Here is an 8,503-nt window from a genome sequence, read left to right as displayed (position 1 = left end):
AGAATCCCAAGAGATGTGTTAGATTTTCTCAAACCAGTTGATATGAAGTAGTCACCGGTTAGGAGGGGCCTCAAAGAGATCAATCCAGAACACAAAGATATAATGGAGGCAATGCATAACATATTGTATTATAACATGAAAATTGATTACAACCAACCGGTAACAACTGGGTTACAACATAACCGGCTCACAGGCCTATTAGAACATACTCAAAATACATAATAGGTCACAATCGGTACCTTGAATCTTAAGGTCTATCTTCTACACTCAATCTAGCTACTTGATTCTTCGATCAATCCATTCTAATATGCAATTAAAATTATATATATGATCCAAAGGATCCAGTCAGCCCAAAAAGAGATCAAAACCCAAAGAACAAGACCTAACGTGTAAAACCAACAAGGTCGGCCTCCGCCAAGAGATTCCTCTAGAAAATTCAAAGGATGAAATATAGATCACGGGAAAAGGTTAGCCACACACCAAGGCACATCAAATTCAACACCCAAGGATCTGCAAGCTTTGGAAGGGGTTCTAATAGATCACCAAAATAGGTCCAGGCAATCGGTAACAAGAAACTATCAACCGGTATAAGGAAACTGTCATGGAAACCGATAGCGATAACTTACCAAAAAATTATCCAAATGCAATGCAGTCTGGAAACAAGAAAGATGATCAAGTCTTCAAGTAGAATCTGACTCCACAAGCTCCAGTGAGCCAAAAATAGAACACATAGAAAGAAAAGTTGAAACTACAAACAAAAAGAAAAAAAGAAAGGAAATTGTTTTTGGTTGATGCAAGATTGCTATGAACCAGGGATGAACTACATCAGACATCCGAGGTTATTGAAAAAGTGAGCCTCTCACTTTGCTAGGGTCAGAGGAAAACCAAGGCGGTCTACCTCTTCCTGAGAAATCCAAGATGAATCTTTAACTATTTTGTCCTTCCACTTCAAGACATACTCCTTATACTGACTACTCCGGGTACTATGCCCAATCCTACTGTCCAAAATATCTTCAATCTGATCTGGTTCCTTCCGGGGCAACTATTTCTCCAAGTCTGCAATATTGTCCTCACTGAATTTTGGTACATGATACTCATGAAGATCTACAATGTTAAACATAGGTGAAATACTCAGACTATCTGGTAACTCCACTTCATATGCATTCCCAGAACTGAACTTCATCAAAATCCTGCAAGGTCCAAACTTTTTCATCTAAAATTTGTTATAAGTTCCAACCAGGAATCTCTCTTTTCTCAGATATACCATCACTTCATCACCAACTTCAAATTCCTTATGTCTCTTATTCTCATCTGCCTTCTCCTTATACTTGATGTTCATGTCCTCCAAATATTGCTTAACCTGAATATGCAAGGCTAACATATGATCTACAAAGTCTTCTACTTCTAAACTTCTCCAGTCTTCACTGCTAATATCTCATAATTTTGATATACCTCTAGGATGCACTCCAGTAACAATCTCAAAAGGTGTTCTTTTGGTACTCCTATTTACTGAATTGTGGTAGGCAAACTCTGCTTGTGCAAGGATTGAATCCCAACTTCCAGTCTTATTATGTCCATCTCAACAAATTTCCCAAGCTCTGGTTAACTACTTTTTTATGTCCATCAGTCTGTGGATGAAAAGTAGAACAGAACTTCAAATATGTCTCCATCTTCTTCCAAAGTGTTCTCCAAAAATAGCCAACAAATATAGTGTCTCTATCTGAAACTATGCTCTTAGCTAATCCATGCAATCTCACCACTTCCTTGAAAAATAGGTCTGCTACATGTAATACATCTTATGTCTTCTTACAAGGTATGAAATGAGCCATATTCGAAAATCTATCCACTACAACAAATATAGAACCATTCTCTCTCAATGATTTAGGCAATCCAAGTACAAAATCCATGCTTATATCCTCCCAAGGTCTTACTGGTACTATCAAAGGTTTATAAAATCCCACATTCTGACTACTACCCTTTGCAACTTGTCAAACTCTACAACTTTGCACATATTTCCTAACATCCTTATGAATCTGGGGCCAAAAGTACTACTCACTCACCAATGCTACTATTTTGTCAATGCCAAAATGTCCAACTAATCCTCCACTATGTTTCTCCTTTATCAAATTCTTCCTCATAGAACTCTTAAGTATGCACAACTGAACTCCTCTGAATAACATCCCATCCTGAATGAAGTAATCCCACCACTTGCTTCTATCTACCATAACTGGTTCTCTACACACTTTCCAAGGTTCTACAAAATCCGAATCATCATCATACAAAGTCTTCAATTCCTCAAATCCTAATACTATCACTCTCATCTCTGTGAGCAAATTCCTTCTCCTACTCAATGCATTAGCAACTTTGTTAAATTTCCCACTTCTATTCTTCAACACAAAGGTGTATCTCTACAAGAATTCTACCCATCTCATATGTCTCTGATTCAATTTACTCTGACTGTTGAAATACTACAAAGCTTGATGATCTATATACAAGACAAACTCCTTAGGCAATAGGTAATGTCTTCACTTCTTCAAGGCTTGAACTATGGCATAAAACTCCTAATCATACACTGAATATCTCCTCCAAGCATCATTCAATTTCTCACTGAAATAAGCTATTGCTCTCCCTTCCTGAATCAAGATTGCTTCTATTGTTGTTCCACTTGCATCACAATCCACTTGAAATACTTTATTGAAATTCAGTAAAGCTAACACTAACTGCTCAATCACTTTCTGCTTCAACATTTCAAAACTTTTGTTTGCTCTGGTGGTCCACTTGAATTTCTTCTGATCTCCCCTCATGGTCTCAGTCATAGGGTTATAAATTGAACTAAAATTTCTGATGAACTTCTGGTAAAAACTAGCCAATCCATGAAATGATCTTACTTCTCCAATGCTTTCCAGTGTAGGCCACTCAACAATTGCTTTTACTTTCTTAGGGTCCATCTTCAAACCATTCTCAGATATCACAAATCCCAAATAGACTAATTCATCCTTCATGAAATTACACTTCTTAATATTTGTCGGCAACTTTTCTTCTCTCAACCTCTGCAAAACTTGTCTCAATTGCAACAAATGTTCCTCTTTTGTCTTACTGAAAAATCAAAATGTCATCCAAATACACAATAAGAAACTTACCCAAGAGTTTCTTCAATACCTCATTCATCAACCTCATGAAAGTACTCGGTGCATTAGTTAACCCAAAAGGCATCACCAACCATTCATACAATCCTTCATTTGCCTTGAATGTTGTCTTCCACTCATCTCCTTCTCTAATCCTGATCTGATGATATCCACTCTTCAAATCTATCTTTGTAAAGTATTTTTCTCCACTCAAATAGTCCATTATGTCATCCATCCTAGGCAAAGGAAATCGATATTTCACTGTGATCTTCTTTATTGCTCTAGAATCAGTACACATTCTCCACTCTCCATTCTTCTTAGGTTCTAATACTAGTCGTACTGTACAAGGGCTCAAACTTTCCCTGATCAAACCTTTCTTCAACAGCTCATGCACTTGTCTATTTAGCTCTTCATTCTTTGTTGGTGTCATCTGGTGTGAAGCTTTGTTAGGCAAACTAGCTCTAGGAACCAAGTCCATGCAATGACTAATACTTCTCACAAGTGGAAATCCACCAGGTACATTATCTGAAATGATGTCTTCATATTCTGTCAGCAAATCTTTTATCTCTTTTGGTTGTTCCTCTTCATGCTCTGGATTCTCAGTCTTCTTAGGAATTAAGGGTAAATACACATTCTCATGTCTCAATCCATCAAGAAATTTCCTTCCATCTACCAAATAGATTCTAGCATTCGTATAGACTTCATTCTTCAAAGGTTCCTCCAAAGGCAACAAGGTTTGTTTCATCCCATTGGCCACAATAGTGTATGTATTATTTCTCCCATCATCTACTGCATGTCTATCAAACTGCCAAGGTCTACCCAACAAAATATGACAAATATCCATAGGAAAAATATCACACGAGACTTCATCATGATAATTCCCAATTTTTAATTTCACCAAACATTGTTCACTTACTAACAACTTATGTTCATCCTGAATCCATGCTATCTGATAAGGCTTAGGATGTTTCAATCTCTCCAAATTCAACTTATTCACCATCTCTTTTGAAACAAGATTATCTAAACTACCACTATAAATAACAACTTTACAACACTTATCGGATACCTTACATCTGGTCTTGAACAATTCTTCTTCTGCAAGGGCTCTTCATCTCCTCCAGTATGACACAAATCTCTCATCATCATCAACAGTTCTCCATCTTCTAGTTTATTGTCTGATCCAGTGGGGTTTTCTTCCAGCACTACTTCTCTTCCAATATTCTATGTCTTCTTACACTCAAAAGCACGATTTCCTTCTCCTCCACACTTATAGCAAGTTCCTCTAAATGTTCTCTTGTCTTGTCTTCCAAAATTCTCATTCTGGTAGCCATCCGGTTCTCTCCTCTGGTAGAAATTTCTATCATCTTTCCGCTATGAATTACCTTATTTTTTCACTTCCTTGTCCTTATTCTTATCTATACAAGTTCCTCTACCTCTGGTATATCCTCTTCCTCCTCGAAATCTTCCTCCAATAAACCTTCCACCTCTACCTCTTTGCCTTTGCTCATGTCTTTTATTTAGTTTATCTTATGCCTTTAGGGCATGCTAGTAAGCCTCTTCAACACTCTAATTTGATCAAATTGAGTTCATCTTGTATAGACATCTGCAATCCATTCAAATATCTTGCAACTTGTTCAACTTCATCATCAACATGTTTGAATCTGATATTCAACTTGTAAAATGCTTCGGTGTATTCCTTCAAACTAGATTCGTTCTGTCTCAAATTTTGCAACTTCCAAAACAGACTCACTTGATAATTAGCTGGCATAAATTTTGATTTCAATTTAGCAATCATCTGACCCCATGTCTTAATCTTCTCTTTAACTCTTCTTTGTCTGTCAACTTGCAAATGCTCCCACCAAATAGATGCATGACCTTATCAGCACTTATCCTTCTAGAGATCTTTGGTTATGTTGAACCAACATTTGTTATTGAGGTATGTGAAGATAAATATTGGATTAAAGCTATGTAAGATGAATTAGAACAAATTGAAAAGAACAATACATGGACATTGGCTCCCCGGCCTAAAGACAAAAATGTAATTGGAACTAAATGGGTATTCAAAAATAAACTTAATGAAGATGGTAAGGTAATAAAAAACAAAGCAAGATTAGTGTGTAAAGGATATTCACAAAAAGAGGGAATTGATTACAATGAAACCTTTGCACCGGTAGCTAGAATTGAGGTAGTCAGATTATTTCTTGCATTTGCAACACATAAGAACTATAAAGTATATCAAATGGATGTTAAATATGCATTTCTAAATGGTGATCTTGAAGAGAAAGTTTATATTGAACAACCTGATGGATATTTATTGACAAATGATAAAGATATGGTTTGCAGATTAAGGAAAGCTTTATATGGATTGAAGCAAGCTCCTAGAGCTTGGTATGCTAGATTGGACAAATATATTTTGAAGCTTGGTTACACTAAAGGTAATGCTGACAACAACTTATATTTCAAAGTGACTAATGAAGACATCTTGGTTATTGATGTTTTTGTTGATGACATCATTTTTGGAGGAGAAGATGGATTGTGCAAAGACTTTGCTAATAAGATGCAGGAAGAATTTGAAATGTCTATGATTAGGGAGATAAAATTCTTTTTAGGATTGCAGATTTCACATACTGATAAAGGTATATTCATATGTCAGACAAAGTACTTGAAGGAACTACTGAAGAAATTTGGTATGGAAAACTCTAAACCGGTAAGTACTCCTATGACTACAACTGATTAATTAATATTAAAGGATGATTGAGCTCCAATTAATCTGACAAGATACAAATCTATGATTGGATGTTTACTATATTTGACACAAACAAGACCTGATATAATGAATGCAGTATGTATTGTTTCAAGATTTCAGAGTAATCCTACAGAAAATCATGAATCAACAGTAAAAAGGATTTTCTGGTATTTACAAGGCACAACAAATCTTGGTTTATGGTATCCTAAAGATGAAAATTTTGATTTATGTGCATACACCAATGCAAATTGGGCAGGAGATGTAAATGACAAAAAGAGCACCACCAGCGGGGCATTCTTTCTTGGTAGCAGATTGATTTCATGGTTGAGTAAGAAACACAGTTGGACATCATTATCAATAGCAAAATCAGAATATGTTGCAGCAACAACTAATTGTACTCAGGTATTATGGATTAAGCAAATGTTGAAGGACATAAAGGTAAAATGCAAAGAACCTATAATCATTTGTTGTGATAATTCAGCAGCAATTGATATATCTAATAATCCGGTATTTCACTCTAAAACCAAACATGTTTCTATCAAATATAATTTTCTAAAAGAGAATGTTGAAGCAAAAGAAGTGGGATTGGTTTATGTAAATACTAAAGAGTAGATTGCAGATATCTTTACTAAGCCTTTGCCTAAGGAAACTTTTGAATATCTCAGAGAGCAGCTTGGGGTTATATCCTTAGAGATAGAGACTTAGACAGTTGATGATTGGCATCAAACCAATAGAATTAACAGAGAAACCTTTTTCTGGCTTTGATGGAGGAGAGCTACTTATCAGGGGGAGTAGTTGGTTATAACAATTGGTTATTGTAATTGGTTGTATCTAGTATTTGTATTGCTTTGGAATTTGATGTCAAAGGGGGAGAGATATCTATGGAAAAACCTTGTATTTAGGAAACATTATCCTTTGGGGAGAGATTATTCATTGGGGGAGAAATGTATACTCTCTGCATTTGTATTTTGATTTCTGGTATTGATCTATTCTGGAGATTGTTGGTTTTTGGTTTTTGGCATTTCTGTTTTGGCACTTAGATGTTTTTCCATCTTGTGTTGCCATCAATGTCAAAGGGGATATTGTTGGTATTATGGATAGGTTGCATTGGTTTTGTCATTGATGTCAACACTTCTCAACACTTATCCTTCTGGAGATCTTTGGTTATGTTGAACCGGCACATTATGTTCACCGACAAGTTCAGTGACTTATGCACAGTCACCAGTATATCACTAACCAGTAGGTTATATTGTTCACCGACACTAAGGATGACTTGTTATCATCTGGAGATCACTTGGTTATGTCAAATACATGGTTTGAACACTTGGTTTTGGTATTTTGGTTATTTGTTGTTACTAGTGAATCAGTCTAGGTTATGGACCGACATGCATTATCTATTCCAGATCAGCATTACATGTTATGGAGATGATTGATTAATTGGATATTGTTGTAAATGTATTGAGCTGACATGATGCATCGCATCTTGACTTATTTATAATTTATTTAATTGTAATATTCTTAGTGAGCTAACCTACACATCTGGTCTTAGGTTTTGGTATATATGTAAGATCTCATTTGTGAGATAAATGTAACAAGCAGAGGAACATGTAATAGGTATATGGTTATGGTATGTGCAAATATTGAAGATCATATGAGCAAAACATAGAGAAGGTTCAAGGAAGGTTTGAAGGTGATTATCAGAGCTTAATCGGTATTGATTCCAGCATTGGAGATGCTACTTTGAGTAGTACATTATCATTGGATTTCATCATCCAATTGTAGTCAGTGTGACTCCTATCTTGTGATTGAGCAGTGAGCTCTAGGCAGTTGGCCTTTCTGCATGTGCAGACCCCATTTGTATACACATACTATCTACAGTAGTATCATCTGATTGTGGGTAATATTTCCCACTGTGTTTTTTCCCCTTACAGGGTTTCCATGTACAAATATTTGTGTTATGTGTTGTGGATGTTGTTTCTCTTTCTGTTACATGCATTGAGTTCCACCGGTATTAATATTAACTGCTAATCTGCCTACCGGCATTAAGTTTGGTTTACCGGTATTATGTAACAAGTTTGAGTAAGTTATATTTGGGTTAAAATTCATAGACAATTGATTCACTCCCCCCCCCCTCTCAATTGCCTCTGGGTCCTAACAAACCTCTCAACCAGGTACAAGAATATTTCACCTGCCTTTCTTTTGTAGTATTTTCAAAATTAAAATACTTCTCCTTCTCCGAGATCTAATCCATCAATTTATCCGAATATAACTTCCCATCATATTCAGGTGGGGTAAAATGAGGTTTAGTATTCACCCTATTCAAAACCCTCAAAAATATTTCCTCATCTGTATCAACCGCTGCTGGGTTTACTTGTTCTTCTGGGGCTTCTTCTCCTTCATCTTCACTTACATCTTTAATATGTCAGCCTCTACTCTAGGTTGTCTCCACGGCTTCCAACAAGGAATTTGTAGTCAATCCCTTAACCGGGTGATTCCTAATAGGATCAGTTCTTAACAGGAATTTTTGTAAAGCTTTAACAGGCTTGGCTCCTAACAGGGCGAAATTTAGAAGAGTTTAGATAGCTATCTTGTCAGTCTCATCTCACTGTGGTTTTTACCTATGTTGGTTTCC

This window comes from Cryptomeria japonica, chromosome 6 (genome assembly GCF_030272615.1).
Source record: "Cryptomeria japonica chromosome 6, Sugi_1.0, whole genome shotgun sequence".
Taxonomy (NCBI): Eukaryota; Viridiplantae; Streptophyta; class Pinopsida; order Cupressales; family Cupressaceae; genus Cryptomeria; species Cryptomeria japonica.
This window is presented reverse-complemented; position numbering follows the sequence as displayed.